This window comes from Pygoscelis adeliae, unplaced genomic scaffold, assembly GCF_000699105.1.
Source record: "Pygoscelis adeliae isolate BGI_AS28 unplaced genomic scaffold, ASM69910v1 Scaffold300, whole genome shotgun sequence".
NCBI classification, from domain to species: domain Eukaryota; kingdom Metazoa; phylum Chordata; class Aves; order Sphenisciformes; family Spheniscidae; genus Pygoscelis; species Pygoscelis adeliae.
Genome location: NW_008824004.1, coordinates 2,323,222 through 2,337,346, shown reverse-complemented (window position 1 = coordinate 2,337,346; position 14,125 = coordinate 2,323,222).

The window sequence follows — 14,125 nt, the reverse complement described above, 5'->3', positions numbered from 1 at the left end:
GTTTCATGTGTTGAAATCCAAAAAAGTTTTATTAGAAGAAGATAAATGCTTGACATGAAGTTGGATCAGCATTTATTAGTGTAAATCCCATGATCTGTCTCTCCCAGCATAGGTAGTTTTTCTGTTGCAGAGAAGGATAAGGTTTAACCAGGTAATGTGCACAGGAATTTTTTGGCAGCAGAGAGACTATCACAAATCCTTGCATGTTTGAGATCCCATATGTCCGTGTATTCAGACAGACAGCTGGATAATTTGCCTATGTGTGAGGAGACTAGAGCAAAAGAGATGAAATGCCGATGAGCAGATGGTGGATATCAGTTTTATGGTCCTCTCGCAGTCTTTAAAACAATGCTGCAAAGAGAACCCGAACATGAGATGGTTTCAGTGGAGCTGATCTGTAGTGTAAAAAAAGGGGATTATTATTTTTGTTATCATTCACATTAGGCACAAGATAAAACCAGTGATTTGATTCTGAAGTATGAGCTTTTGGAGCAACAAATGTTCCTGTACCTGATGCTCACTGCCGTACGTCATGTGCCGTAAGTGACTGACTATGGCATTTTCTCTGTTCATCTGTTTCCCAAAATGGGATAACTCACTGCAACTGTGTTGTCACCAAATACCTGCCTGTAACATGAAACAGAAATCATGCAAAAAGGAAAATAACCCATCTTTTCAGCACAAGACCAGAGATCAGAGGTCCTATCTGCCTGTGACTCTTTCCTTTATCCTTGAGTAACCTTCACTCTGGGACAGATGCTGCAGAGGAGAATCTAGCACATGGATGAGAACAGAGATCTTCAAATTCTTAGTCCTACCCACAGAAACATGGGGGGAGAGACAGAAAGGAGGGGAGACAAACACTTATTTTCTGCAAACCACCCCCCAACTCTGTTTCTCCTGTTTCATCATTCTCAACAGTACCCGAGAGCCATAAAGTCATGCCATCCTGACAGGGTGGTATTTGGCACCCTCTTTAAACTCAGATGCATGGTGAGGTGCCAGGCTGTGGAAAGTCATGCGACCTTAGTGTTTCATATGGCCTGCATCCTTTGCTTTCCTCATCTCCTTACATGCTCTAATACTGACTTCTGGTCACATCACAGCTTAGAAAAGCGTGTTGCAGCCCATGAGGGTTGCATGCAATACCCTGAGGTATTCAGCCGTGCTTGAGTGGCAGCTGGAAGCACCTGCTACATCTGATAAGGTTACACGGGACTTCACTCTCAAATGGGACAAGATGATCAAGGGTAAAACCCAGTAACTTCCAGCTCTGCTAACTGCAAGCTTTGGTTTGACACCAACACCATTACAGGACTCCATTTCCAAAACTCTAATGGTGATGCCAAATCCTTACAGTTACAGTTTAATGTTTTGGGAGGTTAATTTTCTGAAGCTGCATCCTGTCTGAGGATCATCACTACCCCACAGTGTTCGGTCTGGGGCTTTTTCTCAGGCTGAGAGGAGCACTGGGATTGCCTCCTCTGAGTCCTTCAAGCAGCAGCAGAAAGAGCAGAGCAGCTTTCAGCTTTCCTTTGCTGATGACCTGATCTGAACTCTTTGAAAGTAATCGACGTATTAGTTTTTTCTTGCCTCTTCTTGTTTCCAGGCTCAGACTGAAAAGTGGAGAACAAGCCTCTGGCCTCCCTGCAGAAGACCGGGAAGGGATCAACGCATCTGAGCAAGCCCCTGAGTATGTCAGGAGATGCAAATACTGGTGCACTTCTGGAAGACAATCGCAATAGGGTTTTGTGGATGAAGGTTTTGTGATCCAAATCATCTCCGAGACTGGCAGGACCTTCACAAGGATCAGAGGTCAGACCAAGCAAGGCTGGTGTGCGGAGCTGGTGGGCAGACTTGTGAGCACAGCCTTGGGTTCCCAGGGAAGAAATCGCTTCCCTGCTGGCAGGAGCCCTTTCACTGTTCAAAGGCACCAGGAACACCTGCAGCGTGGATGCAAGAGGTGGGAAAAGAGCAGAGACTTGCTTACTGGTTTTGGCTGTTCGTACCTGGTTGCCAAAACATCCAAGGGTCCATTGCAATGACATACAGGTTGCTAAAACACAGACCTGGCTAATTCCATGGCTGATATGAGAACGGCTACACTGATGGTTTGTTAGGACATCTGGCTTCTCCTAGAGAAATTAAGAGGATCCAGCATGAATAAACAAGCTGTTAATGCTGTTGCATCTGCATCCTTAGTGAGAGCAGGCTCCCAGGTCCATCACTGCCCACAGCCCCTTGTGCTTGATAGAGAGGGCTGCCGTGCAGCACGCACCCTTAGCTGCTGCTCGTGGGCTGCTTGCCTGGACTGGTGCACAAGAGGCGTTCAGTGCAGTCACACCTCCATGGCTGTGCATGCCGGGCTGGTATCTGGAGCTTGCATCAGTGTACCCAAAGAGCTCCACAGCCCTCACAGTTCCCACCGTATCCCCCGGGCACTAAGCCTGGGACGCCGGAAAACACCACTGAAAGTAGAAGGATCTTCTAGGAACGTTCCCAGGCATGCAGGGCAGATCCAGGTTTCCAAGAACAGCTGCAGCTGGTGGCAGAGGCAAGAAAGTGGCCATGGGCCCAGTGCCCTCGCACCTCTTCCTCCGTTTGGGGAGCAGGAGGAAAAGCAGTGGCTGGGGGGGCACCCCTGCTCGCCAGCTTCAGCATGGCTTTTCTCCTCATTTGTGCACTGCCCACCACATGTCACCTTGTCTTCACCTGACCCCCCTGGCCAGTGTCTGGGGGGCCTTCCCAGCCCTTTTATATGGTGCAAACCATTGACAGCCCCCTCCAGGGGAATCTCCATCCCTTCAGTGGGGCCATGGGAGCGGTGCAGCTCAGCCTTCAGGGCGATGCACAAGTGTTTTGCCATGGCTGATAAGAGACGTCCAAAAGTGGGGCAGTGAGACGTGCACGTGGGAGAGACAGCTCCTCAAACGCGCCTGGTCTTCCCGAGCGGGATGGGGCGGTGGATCGCTACCCTGCTGGTCATCAGGGAATCTCTGGGGTGGAAAGTGAGGCAGCTGGAGGTTTTGCATTGCTAGCATCTGTGTAAATTTTACAAATTTGTCATGACTGCTACACATTATCTGAATCCAGTGTGGGAATGTGAGCTAAAGCTGGAGTAATCACCTGGGGTTCGACGCTAGCGTCATTATGAAAAAGAAGTATGTGGTTCAAAAGCTGATCTCTATAATAAATTGTTTCCTACTTTTCAGGCATGTGAAACCATTAGAAAATAGACTCAGTACATCCACCAGGCTGAAAAATAAGCCAGAACTGTGTCTTAATGGTACTAAATCATTAAGTACCGGTCACTTCCCCTTTGTTGTTTTGTCAACAGTCTGTCAAGCTTTTACCTTGGAAGTGATCCAAGTGTCACAGCTGTGTATCCACAACTTAGAGGAAGAGATAGCAGCCATAGAAATGTAAGTTGAAAGCTGTTAAGTCTCTTAGTCATTTGTGTTTCATATATTGCAAGCTCTTCTGCTCTGCTGGTTTTGTAAATCACTGGACATGAAAGTGCACCGTGATGCATGGAAAGTGTACTGTGACTTATGTTCTCCATCTTCATCCTCTTGGAGGTGACATTGGGCTCCTCTGGCAGCACAGCAGAAGGGATGTCATGGTGACAGACTTGGGGGAGTCCAGAGGCAGCATCCTGTGCACGTTGTGGTGCCACACTAAGCACACCCGCTGCCCAGCTCCCCATGAAGCAGGGAGGTCTGCGCAGGGCTTGCAGAACTCCAGCTCATGTCCCAAGGGGGGCTCAAGCCTTGTCCTGTCCTTTGCAGGGAGCAGGGCTGCCCTGGCCCCACAGTGCCCTGGGGACAAGGCCCATGGAACTGGGCACTGGAAGGAAGGGAACGGCTGAGCATGCGGACCGGTCACGGTCCTCACAGTCATGGCTTTTATTTGAGTCAAGGGTGCCTTTCCGCTCCTTGGTGACACACACGTGACAAGCGGTCACCCTGTCCCGGAGGCAGAGGGAAAAGCAAGAACAAGAAGAATGAGCACAAATGCAACCTCAGGAGGCCTTTGGAAGAGGGCGCAGGTGTTCACCCTGCAGTCCACAGCGGTTTCTTGGGATCCCTGGGAACTTAACGCTGTGGTTTTCCCCACCTTGGCGCTCCCACATTTTTCCCATGCGTGCACAAATAGCAGGGTGAGTAACTACAAAAAAGAAAACCAGACTGTGCAGAATATGAAGTTTCAGGAAAGTGTGTTCCTAATCCATGTGCATGAGAAGCTCCATGAATACAAGGTAGTGTTGCATGCTGTTTTGCTGATTGAGCAAAATGAAAAGAAGATATATAGTTTTTTGATTCTTTTATTCACTTTGGAGCACTTCTGACACAGGAAATTTCTGTTGTTCATTGAACAGTTATGCCAGATTTGAAAACCAATCACACACACAACAATCTAGAGGGACCATGTTACCATCGAGCAGCTGTGATCCACACAGATACATTTAGGAACCCTCCCAGAAAAGCTGTGAAGTTGGTGCTGCAGTTATTTATGATTATGAACAGTTTTGTGGACTTTTATGGGACTCGACTTGATAGTAAGGCACACCAGGTAACGAGGGCTTGCAGAACCGGGAACATTCTCCCCACTCTATAGAAAACTACATTTCTAGAGAGGATCAAAAACCTCACCTATTTTTGCAAACAATAAGCAAAAAAGTTATTTAAAGGAGCTGAAAACAGTTTCGCTTAAGGCAGCCTAAGCAAAGAGATTTTAGATTGTTTTGGGTAAGTTTTACAGGAAAGATTGTTCCGGTATTCTTACTGAAACTGTTATCAAAATGATGAAAAACTGTTTTACTTCAGGAAAACAGAAACAGCCCTCGTTTAGTAGCTTGCAGAGGTTACAACCCTTTCAGCACTGGTGTTCTTGCTCTTGGAGTAAATCCAGCATCAGTCGGGGGTTTCATCCCAACCTACAATTCAAAGTGAAAGCTCAGCGCTGGGATGTGTGTGAGCAGGAGCAAAGCTGGGGGACCAAAGCCTGGCTTACGGAAACGTACGGTCATGATTAGCTGTTCAAGGAACCATTCTGCAGCTGTCAGATAAATTCCCACTCTAGCTAAACACTGTCTGTCAGTCCTATTTGTTGGGTTAAATTTCACTTCTGTTGCAATTATAGTCCTGTCAGTGGTGTCACTGAAGTTGTTAATTTGGCCTCTTTTATTTATTCTTCATGCTTTTCCCCCCAGTTTGCACTTAGGTTTTTCTAACATCTCTTTTTTTGCTGCTTCCCTCTGGCCTACATTTGTTACTCAGGAAACAACAGGCCCGTTGTTATGAGAAGAATTTGCCTGTCACCCACGAGTGCTGTACGAAGTATGTTTATACAGCATTTTGGAATTTACGCGGCGGTTTGGGAAATGTGTAGGCATTCAGATGATCGTTTTTATGACCGCATATATGGTGCCGTGCAAGTATTTTAGGTGCAAGACGTGTAACAGATAAAGTTTAATTTCTGTTATTCTTAACTGTTATTCTTAACTGTAAATGCCATTAGCCGGAGCCTCAGCTGGTGATGGATGCCGGGACCCTGCTCTGGCTCTGCTGGTGCTGCGAGCAGTAACCGTCTGCATGAGAGAAGAGGCTAAAAGCCTCACTTGGAGGGTGACAGTGGGCACACAGGCTGCGGCTGGCTGTCCCCAAAGCCTGTTTCCAGCTTCAGGCTGCAGCCCAGCCCCGAGCACAGTGTGGCCGTGGTCTGCGGCAGGCAGGGAGACGTCAGCGATGGGGCTGAAGAGCAGGCAGGACACCCCTGCCCATGGGTGAGCCTGGGTCGGCTCCTCCCTGGCAGGCGTAGTGCTAGGAGGGGCTCCAGCGTGCACACACACCGTCCCACCATCAACGCTTGCCCTTTCAATAGACAGCAAGAAGGACAGCAGGGTGGGAATATGAGCACCCCAGAGTCACGGGTGAGGAACAGAGGTATTATACGGTTAAAAGGGACTTTGTACTGGCCAGGACAGCAGTGGTGTTAAAAAAGGCATCTAGCCCCTCAGCCCTAAGCCTTCCCTTACGGTCACCTTCTCCCTGCCATCTTCTGAGATGAATTCCATGTCAGCCTGGACGTGCACATTATTCCTCCAAGTAACACAAACACCCCAGCTTGTTTCCTCTCTTGTTTTTCTCTCTCTCTCTCTGAGAAAGACCTGGACTGGCAAGCACATAAATGCAGGATGCGCAGTGAGATCTTTGCAGCTCCTGGGTGACCTAGCCAGTGGCACTGGTCACCTGGCAAGGCCTGGGGGGTCAAACATTGAATTCGCTGACATGGCACCCTTCCCCGTTACTACGCTGTAAACCAAAGGTGGGTGCTCGTTATTTCAGGTGTATCAGTCTCATAAGGACTGTTGCAGGGATGGAAAAGGCAGGACTGTGCTCCTGCAGCTGCCAACACGCCAGCAGGATGGGAGCACAGCTCTGCACCCCGTCTCATCACAGGGCACTACCCCTCCAGCATACTAGCCAGCTTGTTCAAATATACTTCATTTTTGCTGTGTGCTGCCAGAAGTGTAATCACTTGCTAACTGAAAAATCTCTTATTGCTGCTTATTTCTGCCTCTGTTTTCCTCCTAACATGCAGCACACCATGGAAACAGAAGTCTCAGAAAAAGACATTTAGAGATACGTGCTTTTGTACCTGCTGGCCACTTACACTTGGCTTTTTCCCTACGGACTGCAGTGTAGGCATATGCAGCTCAAAATAGTCAGGGCAGTTAGGAATAAAGGCACTAGCTGGTTTTATTTTAATCTGTTTTCTTTAGTTTTTTACAATGTACACAGTTCCTGAACCCTTCTTGACTGAAAAAAGCACTGAGCTTTACATCTATCTTACCTAGTTTTTAACCTGCCTCTCTGCCTTTATCCAAGAGAAAACAGTTTATTTATTCTAAAAACAAAAGAAAATAACTTCTGGGGGAGGTGCTACCTGTCGGAAAGCCAGGAGGCCTGGTGGAGATTCCCGATCTATAGCATTATTTTACTATTAGTCTTTTACAACAGTGTACTGCATAGTCAAAGCAGCCTCTTTAGACCATATGGCCCAAACTACCAGAATTTGTTAATTTGATTTGTTGATGCCAAGAGCTTCCCTAATTTATCTGCTTGAATCTTTTTGCATAATTTTTTGCAAGACCTCTCTAATCATCTGTTCAGATCATCTTTCAAAGGAGCAGCAAAGGCTTTGGCACTCAGATACCAGACCTCTTAAGAGGTCTGGTAAGAGATTAGATGGTCATCTCACGTTACTCCTGATGGAGAGAGTAACAGCAACAAAGGCAAAGTTAATGATAGCAGGAAAGAAACTATTGTTTTCCATCTAATGACCTCTAATGGTCTTTAACTTCATTTGTTTGGCAGACCTTGAAAAGACACTGTACTTTTTCATGCTGAGAAAAACATTTGCTCTGGTGGCATCCAGCGCCTAAGAAATGTGCAGTAGTTGATGACGTTCTTCCTGAGAAGGTATTACAAAAGGAGGGTCTTCTTAAGAAGTCAACATCTGAGAAAGAGTCCCCCAAATCTGTTTCTGTTCATAAATATTTCCTGATTAGAAATCAACTTAGGTTTCACTCCTGAAAAACTCTAAAAGCATGCACTTGATATAAAGTTTTTTGCAGTCCTGATTAACCATATTTCTTGAATCAAGGCCTAAGATTATGAAGGCCTGACCAATTTGCAAGAAATGGTTCAGTTGCCATGAATTACTTTGAAATGTTTTAGAGGCTTCAGAGAGGCACAGCTTGGTAGGAGGTTTGTCTGTAGCTTGAAGTGAGCAGTTATGTATGGAGAGCATAAAAGTTGTTTATTTTTAACTGACATCCTACTTTTCCTATAACTGGCTGCGAGAAAAATACTGTCTGGAAAAACGCAACCCTGATGCCATTTGGAACAAGGTACATTACCCTCTTCCTGACTGTGACTCAGACATTAAGTCTGTCGAAAAAAATCTCTGCTTTTCTTTTTCTTTTCTTTTTTTCCTTTGGTGATGAAAAACAAGCCACTGAAAATGGACATACTGTAGAAACAGGAAAATTTCCTCTACAGGTGAAAAGAGAAACAAATAAGTTAAGAAAAAGGCAAGTACTCCCTGACCCCATATTTTCCATAGTACACTACTGCAGGAATTAAAATGAATGCTAGCAGATGGGGAGTGGAAAAGTTTGCTGCTGCTAACACTGAGGTGATACTGCTCTATGTAACTGTAAAAGCAAGGACTGTTTCGATTTTGCTCTGTGCGTTTGTTTTACCTGCACTTTCCATACTCATCCCCCAGGCATCTGCACATGCTTGGTCACCGATACATGAAAAGAGTTAGGAAATAATACACTTTCTCTGTTCTTCTGTCTCTCCATTTGGTATGAGTCCATTGCTGCAGATAGGTACACTTCTCTATGACTAAGCTCAAAGCTTAGTATTTGAACAATAAATAAAAATGTCCTGCTAGGTTGGTGTTCACAAGTCTCTGTTCAACAAAATACTTATATGCCTGTTTAAATCCATCAGTGAAGCACTGAAGCATAAGTTTAATGATATCCACATTATGGATATCATTATATCCATAAATATATTATATCCATATATTCCATTATAATGGAATGCTCAGTTCCATTAGCTTTAATGGTCTTTAAACCCACATTGAGAATCAGATGCACACTGAAGGATGTCCTGAAGAGCATTGGCTTGGCTGGGGACTCAGGAGTCTGGGAGCTGGGGGTGACCCACTTGCCAGGTAGTCAGTCTTCTTCTGTCAGCAGCAATGATTCAGAGTCATGACTGTTAACATGGAAGGGTTGGTGGTCAATCCCATGTAGCGAAAGGATGTGCAGAGTGGGATGGGTGAGCACTTTGCTCCTGAGACCTGTGTTTGGTGGCTGGATGTCTGGGGGGAGACCTTATTTGTGATTGAAGAGGGAATGGAGGCAAAGGCATTGCTGGGATGCTCTTGGCATCTTTCCAAGAACGTTGTTTGAAAGGCTCTGCTGTTAACTACAAACATCTCCAGCCCAAAGCCAAGCTGAGACGTATTTCAGGGTATCAGAATACGTTATCTCAAGCAGGAGTGATTTTGTGTTTGGAGGCAGTTAGGAAGCACTCTTCCCACAGGTAGGGTAGGAGCCCCAAGGACTCCATCCAGCTCATCACCAGCCATGCCAGGGCGCTGCTTTTCCCTGGGGCAGGGCAGCAGCCCTCCTGGAGCACCGATGGACATCCCTATGGAGGTAATGGAGTTCTGCCATTTTTCAGTAGCTGAGGATATGGCCTGAGGGGAATTGGATGAATGCACATGACATGCAAGGCAGGAAGGGAGATGGGTTTTGGTAGAAAAGGAACCTTAACTTTACGAAGTTTTCAATTAAAAAAAAGAAGGGTGGAAAATGGAGAGATGAGGGGAAATTGCCCACTGATTACAAATACAAATGGAGAGTCCAAAGAAAACAGACTTTACAAGAGGGTTATGAAGAGGTCACCATGAAGTTTCTCTTCACCTTTGACCCATCCTATGAGTCACTCCAAGATAAGACTGAGCAGAGAATTGTCATATGGGAAACTAGGCAAAGGCAGCTCTTCTCCTAGATAAATAAGCTCTCTACCCAGGGGGAATTACAGAAATGTAAAGTTTTCTCATATCCTTTAGCTTTGTGTTTCTGGGCATTGCTTTAGATACTTGAAGTGCTGGGGAAAAAACTAGCCTTGAGGTCAGGACCTGGGAAGTAAAAGGAATTAAAGAAGTACAGTAGCACAACATCCCCTCCCCTCTGCTCATTGCCATGTACAGGAAAAGTTAATTGTCTATACAACCATCCCCTCTCCACTTGGGCTCCACTGAATAGCAAGCAACTTCCATGGAAAGACTCCCATGAACTTCAGAGGAGTTTCTAAGGGGCCAACTGAAATCAGTGGCAATCTTCTCTTGATGTCTGTGGTGGGATCCATCCCATGTTCTGCTGCTGATGTGAGAGCCCTTGTGCTGGGTGATTGCGCTGTCTATCCCTAGACATGCCTTGGAGCCAATGATAGCCTATGCTCATATTTGGGTTTACAGAAGTCAAGTACAGAGTATTGGAAGGCAGAGAAGAGCAGAGCTATATACTGGCTGCTTTCCCAGTGGGTTTTGGGGACAGCTACTCTGCTAGCAAAACTGAGCTAATTTCCAGTTGCTGGGGGGTATATCTGCATACCAGCATTGTGACCCACCACGTAGCTGTAGCTGTGATTGCTGTTGGATGGCCCTAATGAAGTCATAGCCCACTGAGTATAAAGGCACGTTAAAATGTCTTGAGCTGATGCTGACATGCATTTGGCTAGGGTCTTATCTGATCCATTGGACCTTGACACATAAGATTGGATTCCCTTCTCTTGGTACTGAAGAACCTCCTGCCGAAGGATCACATTCCCGTCTCTCTCTGAAAAAATTAATTTGCCTGCTAACCAAGGGCCCAACCTTTCAGTGACTGTCACTGAGCTTGTCCCAGCAGGGGCAGGGAGGGAATGGGCACAGCCGAGTGCTGCGAAGCCAAGCCATGAGGAAATGGTGAGGTTTGCTACACAGAAGTATTTTTGGAACACCACTCCTTTATAAAGGATCAGTGATAATGAACCCAGACAAAAGAACAGCTAGTAAATGCAAGCAGATAGTGTTTCCACATGCTCCCAGTAATTTCTCTAACACGGTGCCTCAGCAGTGCCTGATAGCTGAGGAATGGGTGACAAGCAAGGATAAGAGATGACCTGGTTTTATTTTTAGCAATGCTCTTTTTTCATACAAGGAGTTTAATTTTATCTGCTCTGACACTATCATTTAACAAATTTTGGTTCAATGAGTTTTGTTTGGATTGGAAGAGGGACTTCTACATTTTCTCACATTAAAATTTGCATTCATCACCTTAGAAAGAGAGACTGTATGAGTAACAGCCTACCAACGCAAATCTCAGCGACTTTCCTCTCCCATCACCTTTCCTCCTCTTCAGCTCAACCCTTTGCAGGTAGGTCCCTGCCTTCCCTCCAGAAACCTGACAGCCATCACACTCTGCAGTTGATGTGATGCTGGCTGCCACCACACTATTGAATCTGCCCATGCATTTAACTCATCTCTTCTCTTCTGCATTATCTATTTAGACAGTATCCTCTCTGAGATCAATGACTGGAACAAGGAAACCTTCTTGCTTGGCAGCACTTTGATAAAGAAAAAATAATAGCAATAATGGTAATAAAAACAGTGACAATAACTATGGCAGCAGCAACAGATTAACCAGGTTATTCATTTCACTCTTCAGTGAATATTGTTGCTTGGAAAAATGAAATAGATAAGTCCTTTATGACCAGTCAGTCCACTTAAGAAAATACATGCAGAGGACTACGGTACTTGCCCATCAGCTGTGTCATGGTAACTGTCCATGCAGGTGCTCTTAGAGCATGGCGGACAAAGTATGGCATCTTTATATAGTTCCAGGAGGAAAATGTCTAGGATAAGTGTCATCACCTTGCAATTCCTGCAGATATGCATAGGGCAAGTGCCACTGCTCAGCCCATGCAGAGAGGCCTGTTGATCTGCAGTAAAGTCACCGTGTGCATGACGCTCAAGTTTACTCACCTTGCACAGACAGCTGGTCACAGAGTCAGACTAGAATGAGGTGTCATTATCTGCCCAGGATGCCTCTGTGCACCATGATGTCGGAACCCCCTCAGAAGTCCAGCGTGTAATATTTTTAATAGCACTTAACTGACAAGTGAGCCTGTGTTTTCTTTTCAAAATAATTTCGCCAATCTAAAACCAAATGGCAGACAAGCTTTCAAAAGTTGGATGATAAATCCCCTAAAAGGTTCTTTTTTGTTGTTTTGGCAGGAGAGAAACAAGATAGAGCGTCCTTCCTAGACCTATAGGGCCAATTTCAACCACAGTGTGAGGCCATCTCCACCAGAAGATGTTTAATTTATTGCACTGAATTGTTGGAACGTCACGTTTGAGGCTGTCTCTTTGACTGATATGTGAAAGTTAAGAAGAACCCAACCAAAATACCACAAACCCAAAGGAAACAGATCTTGTTTTGCTGTCAACAGCCTGAAAGGTAATAGGTGAGGCCCCATTTCCCCTACAGGCTTATCAAAGAGTAACTTGATCAAGGCATATGAGATAAATGAAGATGACACAGTCATGCTGGGACTGGAAACACGCCTCCAGCAGTGGCAACAGAGTGTGTGTATGTTTGCTAAGGAAATTGCAAGGGTCTTACTTGTTGTCTCGAGATGCAGTTTTCTGCTTCAAAAGGCTGTTGTGAGCAAGTGTGAACATGCTGGGTCTTTGCTGTCCCAGCCATTGACTGTGGTGAGAAACCAGGACCTTCCCTAGAGACAATGGCTCATATACTGCAGTGAAAATAACTCTGTTTGGGGAAAAACTAAGGGTTTAAAATTACTTTTTGTAGTAATAAAGCTGAAAACACAAGTCTGTTTGAAACTTTTATTAAAAAAAACACGAGAGCCAAAGACGTTTTCCCAAGTGATTGTTGTCCTTACCAGGACCCCAAGAAGTGGGATCCTGTCTGCTCCGAGTTCCAGTCTGCTCTGGCTGAGGCAGGAGAGTATGTGATAATTATCAGGCTATTCTGGGGTTACAGCTTTTCTCCAGCAAAAAATCCGTCCTGGACTCAAGACAAGGTTGGTCAATGCCGACAGGCTTCTGCAAAGCTGCTTGGTTTTCAACAAAACAGCATTCTTGACCAAAAAAGGTTTTTTTTGAAAAGCATTTCTTTGGGTCAGGTGCTTTTGCACTGTGTCCAAATGTCCATGGTGCCAAGTGCTTTTCTAGCGTTCAAATATTCTGCATTTTTCAGTGAAAGATCTGAAAAAAGTGTTTAAAACTTGTGAAATATAAAGCAGATCCTGCTCCTGCAGCCAGATAAACCTACAGTGGAGAGCTGGTCTAAACATTTTAATGTCAGTTTTTATTTTGTGTCCAGATACTGGTTTGATGGTGAAAATGTTTTGCAAGGATATAGTGTTGCAAAAGTATTTTTGACGGGATAGCTCCTGAGGCACTGAGAGAAAGGCGAATGATACGGAAACAGGAGCCATGACTTTATTCTGCTTTGTGAAAACATTTTGGCTTTTTCCCAGTCTGGAACAAAAACAGCTTTAGGCTCACTCATAAGCCTGTCCCACAGCAGTGTCATTTATCTGCCCAGCCAGATAACAGTGCCGACCAGGTGCCCTGGTTTCACTAGCACTTCGGTGGATCCTTGAGAAAGCTGTGGAACGGACTATGAAAAGGAATAGCACAGCCTGTGCAAATCCCCTAGGAGCCCTAATCTTTAATGTTATGTTAATTTTATGCCAGCTATGACCCTTCTGTTTCCAGTGTACCACAGGCATTTTCACTGACAATATACAAGTGCCTCAGAGTTTTCCTGCTGCTTTCAGTCCTTGAAGCCTGTCTCAAGAGCACATAGGCAGAGGAACACCTCATCTTCCTGGCAAATATTATGTGGTCTGTTCCTCCAGACAAGTATTGAAAGTTGTTTTCAGGCTCGGGAGAGCAACAGCTACCATCAAATGAGGATCAGAACTTTTTCTTCTTGAATATACAGGATTAGGGGCACCTATTGAAAAAGAAAAAAGGATTCAGATATCGTTTTCAGGTTACCATTCTTAATGTTGGAGGAGCTTAAACATTGGACATATACTAATAGACTAGGAAGGTTCAGGATTGAGACTTGGACTCATCTGACCAAACGTGAGTGTCTACACTTCATCTCCATGCATGTTATCCTTGGCCCATTAGTGGATAATGGAGAGAAATGGTGCAATTCACCTCTTCCTAAAATAGGTGTCTTCAACAATGCAGATAAGCAGGACAGTACCAATCTGGCTGTAAAGGCAGCTGAGATATGGGGGTTAGCTCCAGCATAAATTCTGTGTCAGGTCACTCAGTGGTGGAAATGGGGCAAGGCAGAAAAGCTGGCTGCCCCCTGCATTCAGCCAGTGGTGCCTGGGTGCTGGAGTGGGTTGAGGCAGTGACTGGGGCCCCCCTCAAGGCTGCTGCTGTGAGCCCCCGTGCTTTGCCCTGCTCTCACTGCCAGGGGTGCCAACCTGCAGCAGCTCTGCAA